The 22,314-nt window shown below is 46.9% G+C and overlaps 1 long non-coding RNA gene and 1 other non-coding gene across 2 annotated transcripts; both read right to left on the reverse strand.

Annotated features, from left to right (window-relative positions):
• Positions 1 to 12,134: 12,134 nt before the first annotated feature.
• LOC144107474 (uncharacterized) lies at positions 12,135 to 14,415 on the reverse strand. Its single transcript, XR_013309282.1, has 2 exons — positions 14,266 to 14,415; positions 12,135 to 13,095 (listed from the first exon to the last, which is right to left on the reverse strand). It is a non-coding gene; the product is annotated as an uncharacterized LOC144107474 (long non-coding RNA).
• Positions 14,416 to 22,240: 7,825 nt separating this feature from the next.
• Positions 22,241 to 22,314, reverse strand: TRNAW-CCA (transfer RNA tryptophan (anticodon CCA)). The gene has a single exon. It is a non-coding gene; the product is annotated as a tRNA-Trp (tRNA).

Genomic DNA, 22,314 nt, shown 5'->3' on the forward strand with positions numbered 1-22,314 from the left:
TTGAGCTGCTGATCTCAAGGTGGTGGGTTCGATATCGGTCGCTGCGGCCTATTTCGATGGAGACGAAATACAAAACACCCTTGTGCTGTGCTATGTCAGGGTGCATTAAAGAACCCCAGGTGGACTAAATGAATAAATTAATCCGGAGCCCTCCATAACAGTGTCCACATAGCCCAGGTCGCTTCGGGACATTCAAACCACACAATCTGCATAAACGTACATTGAAAGGAACCAATTTAATAAGGCAATAATGTTGAAGAAAATGCTTCAAGATAACAGATAGCAACAGATAGCATATTTGAACAAGACAAAGTATCGCACTACCGAACAACAAGAAGAAAAAATGCCCTGCACACCTCACAGCAAAACTCCTAATGTGAGTTTGAAGATTACCACATTACAATGATAGAACACAAGCACAAAAAGGTGTGTAATCCAAGATGGCTCGTGACGGCATATTCAGCGCCATTTACTTCTACGTATATACGCGTAGAAGTAAAAGCCGAAATCTGCGAGATGCGTATCAAGGCAAAAAATACTACGCCGGATAAAAAGCCTAAAATAAAGGAGAACGCAAATGACGCTTCATACCAAGAATGTAGCAAAAAAAGATGAAATGGTTTTAATGTAGTTAAGACGACTAGACATGCTAAAGCATGTGTTTAGTTTTACTGGATCATGGTTTTTCTTTGCTTGGTCCTCGGCGCGTCTGGCGACGTTATTTGACTCTGGTTACGCTCTGATTGAGGTTAAGCTGATCTGATCTGTTAGCGCCGCAGATGAAAACTCCGACGTGCCATGCACAGCCTGAGAGTGTTGCAGTTTAACACGAGGCGTGATCTGCTGCGGCGATAGCATGGTGCTCTTGGGCAGTGGAGAGCGAAGCTGATCTGATTCGCGCCGCCGTGGGTCCGTATACCAGTAGCGGCAATGTTTATTTTATTTATTTATTCAAGTTCAAGGCTTCAGCGATGAATCCGCTTTTGCCGCAGAGTACAGCTATCGCTCTAAAATTGCTTCTAAAACATGTACAGAAAAGACTGGAGCATTGGCACTTCACGCCTTCCCGTCTCAAGTTTTTCCATTCCTAAACAGTTCTTGGAAAGAAGGAATTCTCGATTTTCAAGCAGTGTCTTATTTTCTTAGAGTGACGTGATCCTGGTAGGCGTCGACTGAGGTGCTCAGTGTAGTGACTTCTGTTTATATTTAGCTTACCGTGATAGAGCAAATACATGCATTTGTCTTTCACGATGACTTGTCACCTGCAAAATTTTCTTAGTTTCTTCTCTCTCGAAATACGCTTGCTGGCGTTTTCCCGCAATAGAAATTAAAATGAATCTATATGATTTCCTTCCAACTTCAAGTTTCACTATGTTGGCTTAAGTTTGAAAAAACTTTTATTTGCCATTAAGCCGGAAGAACCTGGACAAACAACTTTTTAAAGTTACTCATCTCACCGCCCTCCATACTTCCGCGTATTTCGTTCTGAGGAGCTGTTCGTTTCCATTACTGCAGGTCATTCGGACTAATCATCTTTACCATACACCTGTCGCAGCCCCCATGCCTAGACAGCAGTCTTTTCAGCTTCACGTTCCCTATTTCACCGCCCTTCGCACTGTACCCTCCTCCATCTCACCGCTGCTTCCTCCTCCGAGTGAAGGCCCCATTTAACTCCTGCCGATGATGAACATAGTGTCGAAACGCTGGCTAGGGGACTGACTCTTGTCTACCCTTGTTTTGTGTTATCAAGAATTCTTTCTTTCAGCCCTCTATCTGCCGTAGTCTGTTTATTGCTTTCTTTTGAACGTAACTCACATGACCATTCTGTTTAAGATGGGATGTGATGTTGATGCCTAGGTATTTGCCGGTTTCTACGAAGCATAAACACTGACCGTTTTCGCTAGATTAAAAAGCATGAAGGCAACTTTCAGCGAGTTATTCTTCCGGACTTTCGTGATTAAAAGGACACTGAGGACAAGTTGAAGTCGGCCTGTATCGATGCATTGCCGCGAAATAATGAAAGAGGCTCCTTTAATTCATGGTATTTCATCGTTGCGCTTTCCACAACACTCAAACGCACGACGGAAACAACCCATAACACGGAATCATCACAACCAACTAGCCCAATTTTAAGCATACTTAATCTAATTTAATTGAAAATCGAAGCTTCTATAAGCTAAAAAAAATATAAAATGAAACGCATGGATTGTCGCCGTCGGCCGAATTTGCAAGCAGACTTGAGTGCGTCAAGACTCAAGACAGATATAGACTCAAGACAGATATAGACTCAAGACAGATATAGGCTACACCACCATTCACTTGTTGAGTCCTCTTCGGCTTGATCCCATTGGTTTGAATCTAGCGGCGGAGAAATAATTGTTCCATTTTAATTTCAATTATCTCGACAACAAAGGCGTCCTTTGGTGCCGAACAAACATTGACATATCCGCAAAGAGCCACAAAAACAGTTTTTCACGAAGAACAAGGGTTGGATTGACATATCTTGATTGTCCCTTCACGGAAGGAGGACTGGAATTTCACCTGCAGTCCTGGGGGCCTGGAATCAGTATACTTAAATCACACCGTGATATTCACTTACGAGAGCGAAATAGTTGGAAAATTCGTTTGACTGTACTTCTTTTTGACGCAGTTTTCGTTTAGGAATCAACCGAGCGATCGCTGTGAGGTGTATACATACACTTGGGCTTCAGGTCACGCGAGGCTTGAAAAAGCAGCAGTATAACTGCTGATGTGCCGTTTATTGTCACACCAGCTCTTTAAGCAGGCTGGTGTATGCCTTGTGGTTAATTAAAACTACGCATCAGTATTTATACTGCAGTTCTTTTTTTTGTGCCTCCCCTGACCTAAAGGCCAACTACAAGTCACAGCCGTCCTACAGTTAATGAAGCCGAAACATGAGAGAAGAAATTTCATTATAAATAATTCAAGGGTCGTGAGCGAATATCACGGTGTTATCCATGTATATTTATGTCTAGCGCATAATTTGAGAGAAGAAAAGACTCGACTAAAGTTAGGTGTCTATGTAGCCCATTAAGGGAAGCACAGGCCAGATAGGCTGCCTTGATGTGATACCAGCTTGCCTCACACGTAGAAAATCGAAGCTCCTTAAATTCGAGGGGAGTAGAGTAGCTGCAAACTGACCAACCTTAGAATGCTCAATACTATCCTTCTCCGATAAGTGACGTCCAAGACTGCTTCAGACGGTTTGGCCATCTGGCTTTAGTCGGCACACGACGGACGACCTATGCGGAGAAGTTGGCTTCGCGAATGCAGTGCCATGTTTCTAACATACGCCGTCGAAATTCCGCCGAAGCGTCGTATCCTACGCAGCGTCCATGACTTGCGTCCTTGTTTGCGGCACATGGAAACGCACATGGCTTCTCTGGAATTGAATGCATGCAAATTAGGCGCGGAAAAAAGAGCCAGACGGCTGCTATGACGACGCTGTTCGGAGGCACGGAATACTTTTGACCTATTTTCCTGGGTTTTAAAAACGAGAACAGAAACTTGCCATTCGTTAAGGACAAGTGTTCGAAGCCGTGACGCCTGCAACAAAATAGGAACGGGGAAGCGTCTTAGTTCGAGAAATGGCTGAGCGGATTTCATCCTCATGTATTGTCTTATCGTCACCCGTTCCTCGGTAGTTTGCCAATTTTCCGCAAACGACATAAGTCAAATATACCACAAATTACTACTCGGGCCTAAAGATGTAGTTCGAGGATCTCTCATAACAAGACTAAAAAGTAAAAACGCATTGATTGGCGACAGAGTTGTCGCCATTGACCTTAAGCCGATTATGTCGTGCCGCGGTTGCCTCTGCGCTTTGAATATGTACTGCGCGTGTTCTTCATATCGGTTGGTTGCTTTTTTTTGTTTATTTCTCCTTTGGGCAACATACAGGTATTGCCCACGAGGCAAGACAAAAGGAGGTGCTAAACCTCCTGACTGGGTCTTGTCCTCGCTTGGGTACAGCAGCAGGAGCGGTATTGCATTACACAACAAAAAAAGGCTGTCCTTGCCATCACTTACTCAACAAACGCATCATAAACAGTTCTTGTAAATATATACAGATAATAAAATATTAATACACCTAAATCATATACAAAAATGGTACAGAAATGCAATACATTAGGGTTGTTCGAACCGACATAATATTACATCAAACAGAACCAGAAGTAAGCATTTGGTCGTCTAGGACACAACGTTAAACAAAAAGAAAGACGAACAGATGCGTTTAAAACCCCTGGGCGTGGAACTATTTTTAGCTGCATCTATTACAAACGGATGAGAATTACACATCAACATGATTTGGTGCTCAATTGATTGTGTTCCATAGTTAGTACGAGGCCTATTTACCACAACAGAAGTCTGACGCAAGCTGTAACCAGTAGATCTATTTAGGTACGTGTTAAAAAAATTAATGCAATTTGTTTTTATTTCGTTATAAATAAACACACATATTTTGAGTTCATACGTGGTTTTCACAGGGATCATTCGAGACCGTGTATTTGCCGAGCAACTATTTGTGTTGTTTCCTGCAGGTAAAAGAAACCGAGCTGCACGCGACTGCAGGGCTGATATTTTTTCTAAGTCAGTTTTGTTCTGATAATATTATCCTTTGTTGTAAACAAACCCGTCAGTAAAGGCGTGTCACTGAAAATGCACGTAATATGGACCAAAAGGTAGCGTGCTAGGAGCCGCGGTGTTTTCGTCTTCTATATGCTGCCCAAAACGAAGGAAACAAACTCATGGAGCGGTGCTTACCTTACACGTACGTATCTGCTTACGAGCGTATCCTTACACGTGCCGCCCTGAATATATGTATCACGTCTTCGGCTAAATATGTAAGCAGCGGACCATTAAAAAGCGTTTCCTACCACTCATGTCCAAACTCTGCACATCGGCGCGCCTCGAATCGAGTGTCCGTTAGACTGCCGAGACGGGGAGAGCCCATTTTTACGAAACTGCACCGACTGTACACCGGAAAATATACGGTGGCATTACGTCCGCAGAGTGGACATTAGCGTGCCCGAATGGGCTTTCACCGGAGCACGCTCACGTTTACGTTGCTCGCGAATATCGATGCGGTCAGCGGATGGCCGGTAGTGCGTACATTGTTCGAAATTCGAGGCGTGGAGGACATCGCAAAATGCGCCCCCTCTTCGGGCCTGTTTGCGACGCTGGCCTGCATTTCGCTTCACCACTCGATACTGAGTTCAGTGCTTTCAGGCTGTTCTGGGACAAAGGGAGCCCGGTACTCACCTGTTCGCTGTCGGTCGCTTTAGTGTTTCGTAACATAAGCGTCAAACTTCTCCAGCTCGAAGACTGTTCGGCTGAACAAATCTCATATTTCACGAACGGCGGGATTTGAGACACGTGAGTAATAAAGCTTGGAAAAAAGCAGCTACGCACCAAGCTGATCTGCAGCTGGAGCGGGACACGCATTACCAAAACATCGATGCTGCTTTCTAGGATGTGCTTTACGAGCAGCTCTGCTCTCGAAGCCCGAGTAAACACCTTGACGTGCGCTCCGCAGAATGGCGCAAGCATTCTGGCATAGTGCTTTGAGGACGGAAACTGCCCAGTGTGAGCATTGTGTAACTGACCCATCAGCGTTTCCATCTGCAGAGCACGTGGCCTGCCTTGGGTCCAGAGCACAAAAGGAAAATAAATAAGAGATTAAGTTACTGTTTCGTTTTTTTTTTTATTGGTTCGAAGCGTTAAGGGTACAGTCATGCGCACCTATAACCGCCGCAGTTATAACGAACGCTCGCTTATTACGGACGGTGGTGGTGCTACCGCCAGAATTTGCATTACGGCATTGGGACTGCGTCTCATAATATACAACGAATAAAACCATAGCGGTATAACTCGGTTAAAACGAACGAGGAATGCCGCCGCGGTGGATCAGCGCTTATGGCGCTCGACTGATAACCCGAACGACGCGGGTGTGATCCAGGCCGCGGCGGGAGAATTTCGATGGAGGCGAAGTCCTAGAGGGCAGTGCACTGTGCGATATCAGTGCACGTTAAAGAATCCCAGCTGGTCGAAATTTCCGGAGCCCTTCGCTACGGCGTCCCTCATAGCCTGAGTCGCTTTGGGCCGTTAAACCCCATCAAATTACATCAAATTAACTTACAACGAACGAGGAGGCTCCAAAAACTCGGTCCCGCAGTCGGCAAAACTATCCGGTAAGCGCGGAGACGGTAGAGCGTCTCTGGGTTCCCGGGTGCCCGTGACATCCTCACTGCCGACAAAACAGCAATGAGGGTGTCACCGTCATTGCGGCCATGACCCGGACATTGCTGACAGAACGGCCCAGGTTTAACAAATGCTGCCGCTGAAAACGCATACAGTGATCTGCACTGATCAAAGACAGGGCAAGCTAACGTTAGCGACCGGCGGCAATGCTTTGGGAGCTACGTTTTCGTACAGGTCGAACACAAGCCTGGATAACGCGGGGCTTTTCGATTTCATGCGACGAGCCTGCAACCAGGCAGAAGTTTCAATGGCGCGATGGGCACTGCATGCGGACGATTTAGTTGCTTGCTGGGTTCGACCACGACAAGGCGAAGAAAATACGAATTCCAACTGATGCTTGAGAGCATCGCAACGCACCACGTGTTAACTTCCCTGGCGCTGGTGAAGACGTTCTTCTCGATACCAAATGCCAAGTGCAAGATCCAGCCGCAGGACATAGGCGTCCTCAAGATGTCCTATCATCGGTGCATCACCCAACTGACACTGATAGCAACTCACACAGCAGATGCCGCTGTTCCGCTTCAGATATGTTTTTTTTTCGCTGTTGGGGAAAAGGGTTACACATTACGTCAAGATATCAACTCGAACTAGCCTTTTCCGTAGATATTTAGGATCTGTTCTATGCGTTACCACATTCTAATAAGCTTTCTTGTGTTCATACATGTTTGGACATGCATATCTTTCCAGAACGCGTACGAAACGCGAGCTTCTTAGTCTTTTCTTCGATCTTCTTTTATTCAGTGGGACGGGTGTCCACATCTGCAAAAAGAGGGAATTTGTGTACGATCTTGTATGCCTCCCATTCTCAGTGAATTGTTTTTAGCGCACTTGACAGGGGCCTTGCTAACTTTAATGCGACCAAGGTTTTTAGGCGCGTAGGTGATTTCCTAATATTCCTTGACCGTAGCTCAGACTCGTTTGAATTACTAGCCAATAACACACTAACCTTCTTGCGCTCAGGCTTATCGCCGATAGAAATAACCTACGAGTTGCCTTACGAAGGGGGGAGCCCATTTTTGAGCCCAACCTACGAAACTCAACATCGAACCGATGTTGAGCTTCGTGACAAGTTGCCTTTCTTCAAGCATGTTTTAGAACTTCGCAAATTTCAACTGTAGTGCTGCGGAAAGCATTTTGTCAGTGAAGAAGTTTAAAAACCAGGGTAACTTCGTTTGTTAGGTTGAAGCGCGAACAGGCGGGGACGAAATAAAGTGAGGTAAAGACAAGTGATGGCTTCGCAGATTTGACGTTTCATATAACATTAGACATTATACACTCTTTACCGTAAAACTGACATGCCGACCTCAATTTCTCCTACTCAATCAGGCAGCATACAGGTGCCCTCGTTCTTCTGTCTACGTACTCCCTTTTCAGCAATCTTTCTCGGATGGAGGTGGTCTCCCTGGGGCGACGGAGGTTTGCAGGGGGCCTGGTTTTCCGCTAGTGGCACACCCAAATTCTCCCGGCACCGTGAACTCCACTGTGCGGTACCCTGCCTCTCAGACTGACGTGCTCCACCCACTATGGACGTTCCCTGGAATTTCAGCTGTGTGCGCACGGGTTATCCGCGAAGCTAGGCTCTTTTTCACATAGCTAACATCGCTTCCGCTTGTGGATCCGATAGAGCTCCTGCTAGCGCATGTTTGTGTGCTTATTTGCATACAAATGAGCTTCCTGCTTACATCAAATTTCTTGTTTTCGTTGTCCGATTTTTTACTTGTTCTCCATTCCTTTCAACTCTTTTTTGCCTCTTGCACTATGCGAAAAAAAGAAACGCTCGCCAAAACCGAAATCACCACCCACTAACCCACGTGGAGGCTTGGTTTGGAAACATTCAGAACACTCCAGAATCCTCTTGCTTTTTAGCAGTACAAAAACATAGCGAGCCATTTTCAAAGCCGCGATTAGACATAAACCTCAGCTACGGCACGAGGCCAAGAGGAGGCGCTGCGTCTCGTCCAGTCTTCTCCTCTTGGCCTCGTGCCGTTGCGCTGGGTCACTAAGAATTATGTGACCAACTCGACACCAGTTCATGTACGCGATAAGAAGACATGGAGGTTGTTATTGTCGTGGACGCAGGGGCTATCCGTTGGGTAGCCTGTCTGAGCCTTCGGGCTGAGGTTGAAGTTTGGGAAAATGATAACAAGCGGGTTTACTGGCACTTTCAAGAAACTTATTTACATTATGAAGAGAAGCAAACAGTAAAAAATTCAAGAGTTCATGCGTCGAGCGGCTGGATGAGCCATCATCAATCATCAATCATCAATCATCAATCATCCATCATCCATCATCCATCATCCATCATCCATCATCCATCATCAATCATCAATCATCAATCATCAATCATCAATCATCCATCATCCATCATCCATCATCCATCATCCATCATCCATCATCCATCATCCATCATCCATCAATCATCAATCATCAATCATCAATCATCAATCATCAATCATCCATCATCCATCATCCATCATCCATCATCCATCATCCATCATCCATCATCCATCATCCATCATCCATCATCCATCATCCATCATCCATCATCAATCATCAATCATCAATCATCAATCATCAATCATCAATCATCAATCATCAATCATCAATCATCCATCATCCATCATCCATCATCCATCATCCATCATCCATCATCCATCATCCATCATCCATCATCCATCATCCATCATCCATCATCCATCATCCATCATCCATCATCCATCATCCATCATCCATCATCCATCATCCATCATCCATCATCAATCATCAATCATCAATCATCAATCATCAATCATCAATCATCAATCATCAATCATCAATCATCAATCATCAATCATCAATCATCAATCATCAATCATCAATCATCAATCATCAATCATCCATCATCCATCATCCATCATCCATCATCCATCATCCATCATCCATCATCCATCATCCATCATCCATCATCCATCATCCATCATCCATCATCCATCATCCATCATCCATCATCCATCATCCATCATCCATCATCCATCATCCATCATCCATCATCCATCATCCATCATCCATCATCCATCATCCATCATCCATCATCCATCATCCATCATCCATCATCCATCATCCATCATCCATCATCAATCATCAATCATCAATCATCAATCATCAATCATCAATCATCAATCATCCATCATCCATCATCCATCATCCATCATCCATCATCCATCATCCATCATCCATCATCCATCATCCATCATCAATCATCAATCATCAATCATCAATCATCAATCATCAATCATCAATCATCCATCATCCATCATCCATCATCCATCATCCATCATCCATCATCCATCATCCATCATCCATCATCCATCATCCATCATCCATCATCCATCATCCATCATCCATCATCCATCATCCATCATCCATCATCCATCATCCATCATCCATCATCCATCATCCATCATCAATCATCAATCATCCATCATCAATCATCCATCATCCATCATCCATCATCCATCATCAATCATCAATCATCAATCATCAATCATCAATCATCAATCATCAATCATCAATCATCAATCATCAATCATCAATCATCAATCATCAATCATCAATCATCAATCATCAATCATCAATCATCAATCATCAATCATCAATCATCAATCATCAATCATCAATCATCAATCATCAATCATCAATCATCAATCATCAATCATCAATCATCCATCATCCATCATCCATCATCCATCATCCATCATCCATCATCCATCATCCATCATCCATCATCCATCATCCATCATCCATCATCCATCATCCATCATCCATCATCCATCATCCATCATCCATCATCCATCATCCATCATCCATCATCCATCATCCATCATCCATCATCCATCATCCATCATCCATCATCAATCATCAATCATCCATCATCCACCACTCATCATCCATCATCCACCACTCATCACTCATCACTCATCATCCACCACTCATCACTCATCACTCATCACTCATCACTCATCACTCATCCATCATTCATCATTCAATGGTCTTCTTCTTCGCTAGCTTCTTCCGTTCCCTCTTCAAGTCTAAGCTAATTTGAGACCTTACCATTCTGTAGTCGCTACAACGCACCTTTCCGAGGACGGCCACATCCTGAATTATACCAGGTTGAGCGCATAGTATGAAGTCGATTTCATTTTTAGTTTCATCATTGGGGCTCTTCCAGGTCCACTTCCTGTTTCCTCGTTTGCGGAAGAAGGTATTAATGATCCGTAAATTATTTCTATCCGCGAATTTGACCAATAACTCTCCCCTGATATTTCTAGAGCCTATCCCATTGGCACCTACCGCGTGGTCGTCAGCCTGCTTCTTGCCCACTCTCGCACTGAAGTCGCCCATCAGTACAGTGTACAGTGATTTTACTTTATTCATTGCCGATTCTACGTCCTCATAGAAACTTTCAACGGTCTGGTCATCATGGCTGGATGTGGGTGCGTAGGCCTGCACCACTTTCAGCTTGTACCTCCTATTCAGCCTAATTACTACAGCTGCCACCCTTTCGTTAATACTACAGAACTCCTCTACGTTGCCAGCTATATTCCTATTAATGAGGAATCCCACACCTTGTTCTCGTCTATCCTCTAATCCGCGCTGGAGAACTGCGCACCATCAAGATTTGAGCCCCAGTCCTCTTGCACGCGAGGCGAAAGCTCTACCTCTACGCCATCGTTGCATCGCCGCGATGTCAGTGCATGTTAAAGAACCCCAGGTGGCCGAAATTTCCGGAACCCTTCACTACGGCGTCCTTCATAGCCGAGTCGCTTTGGGACGTTAAACCCCCATAAACCAAACCAAACCAACATATCTTTAAGGAGCATAAAGGCTCGCTTCAAGACCAAGGAATCTATTCGAGAAGTCCCAGGGAGAGTCCGGAGAGGCGCGCTGCACTGCCTCTGGTTCAGTTGGTTTCAATTGTTTGTTTACTGCCAAAACTTAAATCCTTGATATCACCCCCCCCCCCTTTCTCCTCCCGTTATTCACAACGCAAAATGTTGACTATTCGCGAGTTAATCAGTTCCCGGATGATATGGTATGGGAGGCGCGTCCTTCTAAAGAAAGTCAGCCGGGAAAATTAAATGCGTCCGCGATTATCAACGTTGCACTCCTTTCTTTGAGGTTCCCAACAGGGTCTATTCATAGTCTGTAGACTGACTATAGACAAGTCTACTAAACGTATATGGCCATAAATCTATAGGTTGTCTATAGGATTTCTATTGCCTATAGACTTCTTTAGGGTTCTAGAGAGCCTATAGACTTTACATACAAAAGTGGACAGTCTGTAGACTGTCTAAAATATTTCTGTAAGGGAAGGAGCAATGGCCGAGGCTGCTCCCCCCTACCCCAGATCCTGCGGAGTAGGGATCACCAGCGTGGATTAAATTCAAAACGTTCGCGGCATTCAATGCTGAAATTAGTTACAATCGAGACTCTGTATAGCCCACACGGCACAATTTCGGCATTTAAAAAAATTACTAGATTTACCGGATTCTACACCCTTTAAAAGTAACGAAATAAGCCTTTAATTCATTGCAGCGAAACCTGGAAATTTGCGCATTCTGAATTGTGGTTAATCTGTGCAGATGGCTCTTTAAGGCCTTAGCGCCCCATTTTATTGTGCTTGCTTCCTTCTGCATTTAAAAGCGCAAAAAGGCCACGAATGAAAGGCCAAGCACTTCGAAAGATACAATGTTTTCCATGTTTTATTGCCAACCAGTTACATCCCTGATGCGCAGTCGGCTAGGCGGCACCATCAAAGCACAAAAACGAAAACAATAAACGACATTCATCACTGTTTATCTGCACGGCTCCACAAATTCAAACGATAAAAAAAACTGCCAGCTGTAATACGGTGCATTTGTGACGTTTGAATTGACGCCTGTGCACGTGAATGCCGAGGCACATTCAGAAAGCGGGGCACGATTTTTTGCGGAAAATGTCCCCGCAAAAAAAAAGTAAAGAAATATCTCCGTTGCGATACAAGCAGTGGGAAAGGAATACCCGAACCAGGGGCATCTTCTGGAGTCTACAGACGCTGTGCCACAACGATCTTGCGCTGAAACGATGCCTAAAAATAGTCCAACAAATCTGCGAAAATTGGTCTCCTCGCAGTCCTGTTGACCTTCAGCGCTGGAGGTCAGCGAGTTTCCCACGACTGAGCCACTGTGGCTGCTGAACATATCAAGGTGGCCTCGAGGCAGTCCGCACAGCAACGTAATGCGAAACACAACCTATACACGTCGTATTATCCTTCGAACAGCACGCAACATACGAAGGCTCTCCACCACCAAAAATGATACCGGCGAGGTAAGGCAGCTCTAATAACGCATGCTTGACCACCGCGAATAGTCCAATCACAAAAACTCAATGGCCTCAGATGTCAGCGGTTGAGTAGCATCACAGGCGTGAGCGGGTAGGCGACGTCAGTCAGCTCTACAAACACCTCTACGAATGTTAGCCACGTTTATGAGTGCAACTAGACTTTTTTAGAGGAATTTTAGGACAGGATAATGGAGCCAAGATTATAAACAGAGGGAAAATAACAGGCCGGGAAGAAATTCTCAAGTGCAAGGACATGAAATCGGGTAGGCGAAATAAAGCGTTCGTTAGGATCGGCGCGGGCGTCAGAAGAAGTTGGAAACATGGCATGCATCCTGGGGAACCATGGGAGATCCGGGTGTGCAGTTGAAGGTGCGACCAAAGTCGCTAATGCTGCGGACAGCGGCGTTGCAGTCCGGGCCGCGCTGACTTGCGATGCGCCGGCTTCTTGCGCACCTGCGCCCTCAACAGACGGGGGGAAATAAACAATGACTATATATTCATCGCTCCTTGGATATAATGTTCGCCGGCTAGCACTTCAAACTGTCACCGGAAGACGGTGCAACAATCAAAGAGCAAATAGTGTAACACAGCCATAAAAGGCGGAAAAACCAGACAATCTTACACCAACCCTACCCGTCGCTCAACGCGGAACAAGCACACATACAGAGCAAAGTTTGCGCCTCACCGCACAAATACTCTGCAACTTCGGATGGCGTGACAAAGCTCACCGTTCCAACGGTCTGAGACAACGGCAGATTCAGGACCCATTTTGTACTTGTGCGACGCTGCCATTACCTCTCCTTATTTCTTTTACCGTCGCCTAGCCGGCAGATGAACAGCAAGCCTTGCAGAGCAAGCACTCTTTTTCACGGCAATTAGTACTGGCCTGAAGTAACGTTTTTCTCCTTCTCCTCCACTCATTTCTGAGCCGATGATTTGATGCAAATTTATGGCTAATGAGATACCGCGTGCGACATTTAACTCAATCTGTTTAACACTCTCTTCCTGTACTCACATGCCCGTCGGGTCACGGATACAAGTGACAAGTTTTTTTTTTCTCTTTAAAGGACCTTTCCTTCGCCACTGTGTTGTCTCTAGCTCATACGGGTTGAACCAGACAGCTGATTAACTAAAATATAATGGTGAAACTTTTAAACATCACGGTTAGGCGGCTTTACTTTAAAAACCTGCTCCTACTAGCCCCAATTTTTCCTAATTTATTACCTAACACGCGGATCACCCAAACTGTGAACCATCCCGGCTCGTGTGAGGCCCTTCCAAGAGGCAGGATGAGTCGATATTGACAAGTTTTCTCGCCTGTTACCATGCGATAAGAGGTCCTTTGCGCTCAAAATCACCTCAGGAAGTACAAATTATTTGTAGATCCACTTGATTTTTTATGGCCGTCGGAATGGGTGCAGGAAGAATTCAATAGTTCGCATTGTGCAGCCAAGGTGAAGAGTATAGGCCATGGTAATCGCACTCTTCTCGTAGAATCTTACAAAACTTTATAGCGTCCTTGAAAATCTCAAGTTTAGAATACCCCCACGAGGTACGCCGTGTTCGCCACTGCCAGCCAGCAGATGACGCGAGTCGCTGTTACCAAAGTAGGGACCACCGCACCTGCTCCGGCAGTAGGAGAGGAAGAACAGCTGGTCAGCGCTGTACAGGTGCTGCACCTGCTGCTCGTCCCTGATGGCAAGACGAGTGGCCGCCATGGAGGCCACGTCTCCCGTGGTCTGCAGGGCACGCCACGCAAGCGCCAAGGCGACTATGTCCCGCAGGTTGGGCAGAAATTCGGCGCTGCAGTTGGCGCTCTCTGTCAACTCCGCAAGGCGGCCGAGTTCCGGCCAGGTCGAGAGTGGAACATCTGGCCCGATATCCGCAACCTGCGTACATGTGTCCAGACAAGGACTAAAAACGCATTCTGGGACCACACGTGGTGGTTCAGTGGTTAGAGCGCTCGGCTACTGATCCGGTGCTCCGGGTTTGGAACCCGGCTGCGGCGGCCGCGTAGCGATTGAGGCGAAACGCAAATGCGCCCGTGTGCTGCGCGATGTCAGTGCACGTTAAAGATCCCCAGGTGGTCGAAATTATCCTGGAGCCCTCCTCTACGGCACCTCTTTCTTCCTTTCTTCTTTCACTCCCTCTTTTATCCCTTCCCTTACGGCGCGGTTCGGGTGTCCGGCGATATTGTAGCGATAGTTGCACTACGCCACCTCTTCGACCCTTCAAGCGTGGCACCCCTTGAGCTCCGTGGCGGCGCCATTGGTCACGTGGGCTGGTCACGTGGGCTGGTCACGTGGGCTGGTCACGTGGTGCGGAGCAGATGCTGCTACCGGCAGCGCGGCACGCAACAGCTGCAACAGCTGTGCGCATGCGCCGTGTCAAGTGGGACGAAGATGAAGAAGGAACGCCCAGCGAAATGGAGCGGCGAAAGACTGACTGCAATTCGATTGAGCGAGTTCCACTCGGCCAGATGTAGCTATCGCGTCGCTCCATGATTTAACCAGAGCTAAACCACAACCACATGTGAGACACAACATGTGAGACACCACATGTGAGATAACCACATTGGAGACAGATACTCAGGTACTGTGCCATTTCCTTTCCCAAAAATAAAATTTTTCCACACGATGCTGATTCCGCAGGCTCGCTTCGACATGGGGACCAACGCGAAGGAGAGGTAAAAGGGGTTTTCAGAGGACGCAGAGCTAGTGCAGGCAATCTAGAGGGACGTTACATTTGAGAAACCTCCCCTTTTACAGGAAACTTGAGGAGTCAGCTTTGAGGAAAATGGATTCTTTGGGGACTTCGAGGAGAATTTAGGAGGCAAAATTTGCTCACTCTTTAGAAACTGCTATATCTTTCAAGCTGCAGCAGGTGAAAACGAGCCAAAAATTGAGATATTGGGCTCCAGTTGAGAGAATTCGCCAGCGCAAATTCATCTCCTCTGTACAACAAGCAACAACTAGCCCAACTCTATTACTACTGTTTCCTGCGAAATCCCATCCTGGCTCTTATTTTGGTCGGCGAAAGACATCATAATCATGGTCAGCCTGACTACACCCGCTGCAGGACATAAGCCTCTGCCATAGCTGCGGCCACCATATCCCCGCAAACTTCTTATTCTCATCCGTCCACCTAACTTTCTGCCGCCGGTTGCTACGCTTACCTTCCATTGGAATCTACTCCGTTACCCTTAAGGACCAGCGGTTGTCTTGCCTTCGCATTACATGGCCCGCCCAAGCCCATTTCTTCCTGTTGATTTCGACTAGGATGTCATTAAACCGCGTTTGTTCCCTCACCCACCCTGCCCGCTTCTCGTTTCTTAATGTTACACCTATCATTTTTCTTTCCATGGCTCGCTGCGTTGTCCTCAAGCTGAACCCTTTTCGTTAGCCTCCACGTTTCTGCCCCATAGGTGAGTACCGGTAAGATTAAGCTGTAGTACAGTTTTCTCTTGAGGGATATTGGTAAACTGCCATTCATGATCCGAGAGAACCTGACATATGCGCTCCACCCCATTCTTATCCATCTAGTTATTTCCCTCTCATGATCCGCATCAGCTGTCACTACCTGCCCCAAGTATACGCATTCCTTTAACACTTGCAGCATCTCGCTGCCAATTGTGAACTGCGGTTTCATTGCTAGACTGTTGGTTTTCTGCATGTTAATTTTAAGATTTACCGTTCTGCTCTGTCTGTCCAAATCATTTATCATGCTTTGAAGCTCATCTCCTGAGTGCTTAGCAAGGCAATGTCATCAGCGAATTGCAAATTACTTAGGTAATCCCCATTAACTCTTATCCCCAACTGTTCCCAATTCAGGCCTCGGAACGCCTCCTGTAAGCAGGCAGTGAACAGCACTGGCGAGATCGTGCCGCCTTGCCTGACGCCCTTCCTCTTTGGAATTTTATTGCTGAATTTATGGAGGACTATGGTAGCTGTGCAGTTTCTACTGATATCTTCCAGTATTTTTCCATAAGGCTCTTCTATACCCTGTTTCCGCAATGCCTGTATGACTGCGGAGGTTTCCACTGAGTCAACTGCTTTCTCGTAATCAATTAAGGCTATATATAAAGGTTGGTTATATTCTGCGCATTTCTCTATCACCTGATTGACAGTGTGAATATGGTCTGTTGTGGAATATCTACAAAAGCCTGCCTGATCATTAAGTCGAATAAAGTGTAAGGTTACCCCGACTCTATTAGCGATTACCTTAGTAAATATCTTGTAGGACACTGACAGTAAGCTGATCGGTCTGTAATTTTTCAAGTCCTTGGCATCTCCTCTGTTATGAACTAAGATAATGTTTGTGTTCCAAGTTTCTGGTACAGTCGAGGTTATAAGGCATTGCGTGTACAGGGTGGCTAGTTTTTCTAGCACCATCTCCACTCCGTCCTTGCGCGTTTCGGACTTTAGTTAGTCCGGTGAACTATCCAACAATCGAAGCTGTTCTGAACCTATCTGCTCGTTACATACCCAGTAATCATCATCGTACTACCAGCACAACTAACATCAAAAACACGTTACACCTGCCACCACTGTCACAAAGACATCAGATACTTCGACCATAATAATAATAATGAATAATAATTGGTTTTACGGGGAAAGGAAATCGCGCAGTATCTCTCTCATATATCCGCGGACACCTGAACCGCTCCGTAAGGGAAGGGGTAAAGGAGGGAGTGAAAAAAGAAAGGAAGAAGGGGTGCCGTAGTGGAGGGCCCCGGAAAAATTTCGACCACCTGGGGATCTTTAACGTGCACTGACATCGCGCAGCACACGGGCGCCTTAGCGTTTTGCCTCCATAAAAACGCAGCCGCCCCGGTCGGATTCGAACCCGGGAAGTCCGGATCAGTAGCATGTCTGCTACATAAAATGTACTACCACAATACACCTCACGATCATTTGCTTCAGCGACCCTCTTATGCATTACGTCGCGTAGACCATCGTCGTAAAACTGCATCTTTTGCATGCCACACAAATTCCTCTCACAATGCATTCCTCCCGCGTTCAATTAACGATTGGAACTACCTTGCCGAGGCGGTAGATATTAGCTTGTTCAAAAAAGCTCAAACAGGTCACGCTTGTGCTCCTAATTAATCATTTTTGCATTGCCCGACCCCAGCCCTGAGGGCATTACAAATAAATAAGCAATCACAAACTACCCCATTTGCGTTAGTTCTGTCCTAAGGCTTGTTTTCACTAGCATAACAACACCGCAAACTTACAAAGACACGTAGCGAGAGATTTCAGATTCTGCTTGGGAGTGTTCGGAAGGGCTCCGATAACCTTTGCGAGAAAAACTGAGTCAAGAACGCTTTTGGCAACAAGAACTTGAAGCGATTTTTACCACTCGATAACAAAGAACTTTATTTTCGTAGTGGTGGAGAATTTGTCTCGTTGCTCGATCCGGGCCAGGAATGCGTGTTTTCCTGGTCATTTTGATGTGGCTAGGTGCACGACTAAGTGCCCATTCATCATTCATGCACTGCTGGGTTTGTCCGAAACTCCAGACATTCGATGCTCCTAGTGATTCTTTCGGTTAGTGCGGTGGCGTTGTGCCAAATGCACTAGTTTTGTGCGCGAACTTATTTTTGTTTGAATTCAGCTGCAGGTGCACGTAATGGTTCTGCGAGGAGCCCCGTACGGCAACGATTAAGCATTGTACTAGCACCGTTTACCACTTCGTTCAACAGAACGGAAGTGGTTTAAGAATACACAGTGCAGTACTTCTTTCAGCCCTGAAGCATCAGAAGAGGCGCGCTACCGACATGCTTGATGACTCGACAAGACACTCAAGCTCTCTCTACAACTGAACACTCACCATGAGAGGCAAATAGCAGGGATGATGGAATTCGCCTGAACAGAACCTTCAACAAACGCGGGAGGAATGCCTGTCAGCTGGCCAGCATCTCGGAAGGAGGGCAATATCCTGTCTGCCTCTGGGCCAAAAGGGCAGTTTGTGCTGCGTAAGCACTCTACATTCCCACTAGTTGCTGCAGACACTCACCGGCGCCACGAACATCTGCAACGCGTGCGTCAGGAAGACGGCCCCGAGTCCTCCGAAGTTTGCCGGGAGGACCTCGTCGCTGGGCGGGTGGTAGAACGGGTGGCGCAGAGCAGCGTGCGACACCCGCAGCCGGTTTGTCAGTGGCTCGTACCGAAACGCGTCGAGCGCGTCCCCGTGCCACAGCGTCTGCATCAGCTCGCGCTCTTGGGCGGTCAGGCTCCAGAACTGCACGTTGGCTTGCAGCCAGTTGTCCAAGAGCATCGCCCGCCGGCTGCTGTCGTTGGTCGCCGACCCCGACGGCAGGACGCCGCTGACGTTGCCAGTCAGGCTGCACGACTCGCAGAAATGCTCGTACAACTGCCACAGCGTCTCGTTGGAGCCGTCCACTCTCAGCGGCCATACAGTGACCTTTGGCGCAAAACGGGAAGGGGTTAAGTCTCTTGGGGGACTTACCGACAGCGAAAAAAAAAAACGTTCAACAAGAACACTTAGGTTTTGGACAGTTCTGAAGCAGAATCGATGATGGTGAATTTTTATGGCGCAAGAGCATCTGTGGCCAAGGAGCGCCATGGCACAAGGTATTTTCTTCTACTCACAGTGGGGTCAAGGACCCATTTCCCAAGCATTCCACCCCGAATGAGCCCAGCACCAGACCAGGAGAAAGCTTGTACCCATTTTACCACCGGTGGGGACCGGCGGCACTGGGGATCGAACGCCGCGCCTCCCTCACGCGAGGCGGATGCTCAATCGACTAGGCCTCCGCTGCGGTGAAGCAGAATCAGAAAGGTATGCTATTCTATGCTTTTAAACAATCTTTTAAAAGAAGCCCCAGATTTCAGGACATGCATTGGTTGAAGGGTCTTTATTTAAACAATGTCAATACATCAGAGGTTATCATAAATATTCAAAACGAGCGCAAGAGTAAACAGCAAGTGAGAAAAAAAATTGGTTAGGAGCACATTGAGATAGCACTAGACATCCTTTCCGGGCAAGTACTCCTTCTCTGTCTCCTAAGTTCTGCCTACATGCACATTTATGGAAGATTAGTAATTCCTCTACATTCATAGACGGCGGGGAGTCCTCGTACCACTCATGGCGCAGTGGTGCAGCAGTTAGGCGATGCGCCACTGCCCCGGCAGGTACTTGCTTTAGACACAGCCGCCAGTGCGGCTTGTGAGAACGCGTCTCTTCCTGGGCTCCACTAAGGTTCACTTCGCAGTGCCACGGTGGGCAGGTGGCAGTTGCATTGAATTTATTTTAATGCATTTCTTTACCACGTGTCAAGGGGGTAGGTAGCTCACAACCAGGGGGCAACGTTGCCAACTGCCACGGTGGGCAGTCTGCTCACAATCCGGCGAGCAGGTTGCCTGCCATGGTGGGCAGGTTATGATGACGTCACAAGGTCATGTGACCTTGATTGCAGGTGAGCCAACGCCGCCAACGCTGACGACGCAGGGTTTTCCGCTCAGCGGGACCCTTAACGCCAGGAGCTTTGTTCACAATGAAATGACAGAAGCCGTAATAGGAGTGTTCATGCACGGATACAGAGCGTTCAGCGATAGGGTCCACTTCTTTGTTTCAAACATCATTATTTGCTCTTTTAGACGCCTCTCCGAGTTACCGGTCCCTTCAAAGTAGGCGTAGTCACAGCCGCAACATGTGATGCCGTAAACGGCACCAAGGTATTTTGCTTTGGGACAACGCCTTTTACGTTCTCGAGCGCATGTCACAGTTTGCTTGTCTGAACAAGGGCGATATGTATACTTTCAATGAGGGCCACGGCTTCGCCTATTCCAGGTGCATATGCAAGAACGGCACATTTCAGGGGCAACGACAAGGGAATGCAGAGCGTTGTACGATCAAACTGAAATGGAAAATATGCAGCGCAAAAAACACATGGACGACAGAAGAAAGACAAACACAACGCTGCGTTTCAGCGCTGTTTCTTTCTTCTGCCGTCCATGCGTTTTTTGCGCTGCATATTTTCCTTTTCTGTGATGAACCAACAGGCCCAAATTACCACCCTTCATCAGTTCGATCGAACTATTTTCCACGGATGCTACAAAAGCAGTCGCGCACTGGCTGTGTGAACATTCTTGGCGCTGTCTCTCTCCACGTGCTCCCTGCGGCCTCTTTTCAAGAGCAGCTGAGCACTTATCATTCCTTTTTATCATTTTATTGTCTCGTTCTTTTATAGTCATCGACTAAATTTTCATGTTTTACTACATCTGGCCTGCGATTTCAGCACTTTACCCTTTTTCTCAGAAACACGGCTTAAAACGTCTTGCAACAAGAAATGGAAGTGACGAAACGATTTGGCAGTAAGATGTCTCTTAATGCATTGTTACGATCATGTTTGAGAGGGAGAAGTGATACTTCTCCGTGGCGCCCGTACATCGAGGTGCTGTATTCTTTTGGCGATCGCCACTTTGGCCTTGTCGCTGAGCTGAGTTGTCTTTGCAGCGGCGCCCCCGAGGAAGTCGAGCAGCCCCCTCAGGAACACCTCGACGCCGCGCCGCGAGTCGCGCGTGAAGAAATAGACGGCGCTCTCGGAGGCCAGCAGCAACCCAAACCTCGCCGCCATCATCCTGTAGCACTCCACCTTCACCTCCTTCGCTGCGACCTGGGAGAGAAGACCACCTCCGCTGCTGCAAACCTTGTTTCGTAAACATCGCAAGGCGTTAAGCAACGTTTTCAGGTAGCCTAAAACTCTTGCGGAAACAAATACGCTGGTTTCGCGGACCTATGCATTATTCGGTTTTTACACCACCCCCTTCATCGGCTGGCTTTTTTAATACCTCTGCCTGCTCGACAGCTTAAGGAGGACATGGTTCTGTCAGTCTTGATGCCATAGGCAGCGTAAGAGGGCTTTCGTACAGTCGCCGCACGCACTGCTCGATCACGTCTCACAATCGCGGTAATACGGAATGTGTGCGCGCCGATATTCTTAAGGTTAGCTAGCATGCACATAAATAAAAACACCGAAAGTTGAGTATTGGAACGTCGCCGCCACTGCTCAGTTCGTAGACCATCGAACGCGATATGCGGAGGTCGTGAGTTCGGATCCCCCTGGCGGCATGTGGTTGTTTTTTAAAGCGAAAGCTTTACTACGCCAGCCAGCGAGCCGTTTCGGCTCGTCACGCACTTCAGCCGTGTGCAGTGGCCGACGAACGACCTTGAGCCGCCGTTGCCTAGCAACGCCGCAGCCGCGCTCCAACAGATGGCGCCGCCGTCGACGCCGCTGCCGTCGCCGCTCGCTCCACCAGATTAAAGCCCCTCCATGACGTTTTGAAGCGGTAGCGGCAATAGAGGGGCTATATATATATATATATATATATATATATATATATATATATATATATATATATATATATATATATATATATATATATATATATGAGGGAAATGAGGGACTCGTTTTGACAAACTTATGAAGGGAGCGAACAGTCACCGAAACCAAGGCGCATAGGGAATGTTTAATTTTTTTTTAAATGTGCGGTGCTAACCAGTGGGATAATGATACTAAGATTAATCTATCGCTTAAAGAAAATTACTTATAAAGCAGCAGAAAAAACAACCATGCCGCCGGTGGGATCCGAACCCACAACCTCCGAATATGGCGTCCGGTGCTCTTACCAACTGAGCTACGGCGAC

Source organism: Amblyomma americanum, chromosome 10 (assembly GCF_052857255.1).
Source record: "Amblyomma americanum isolate KBUSLIRL-KWMA chromosome 10, ASM5285725v1, whole genome shotgun sequence".
Lineage (NCBI taxonomy): Eukaryota > Metazoa > Arthropoda > Arachnida > Ixodida > Ixodidae > Amblyomma > Amblyomma americanum.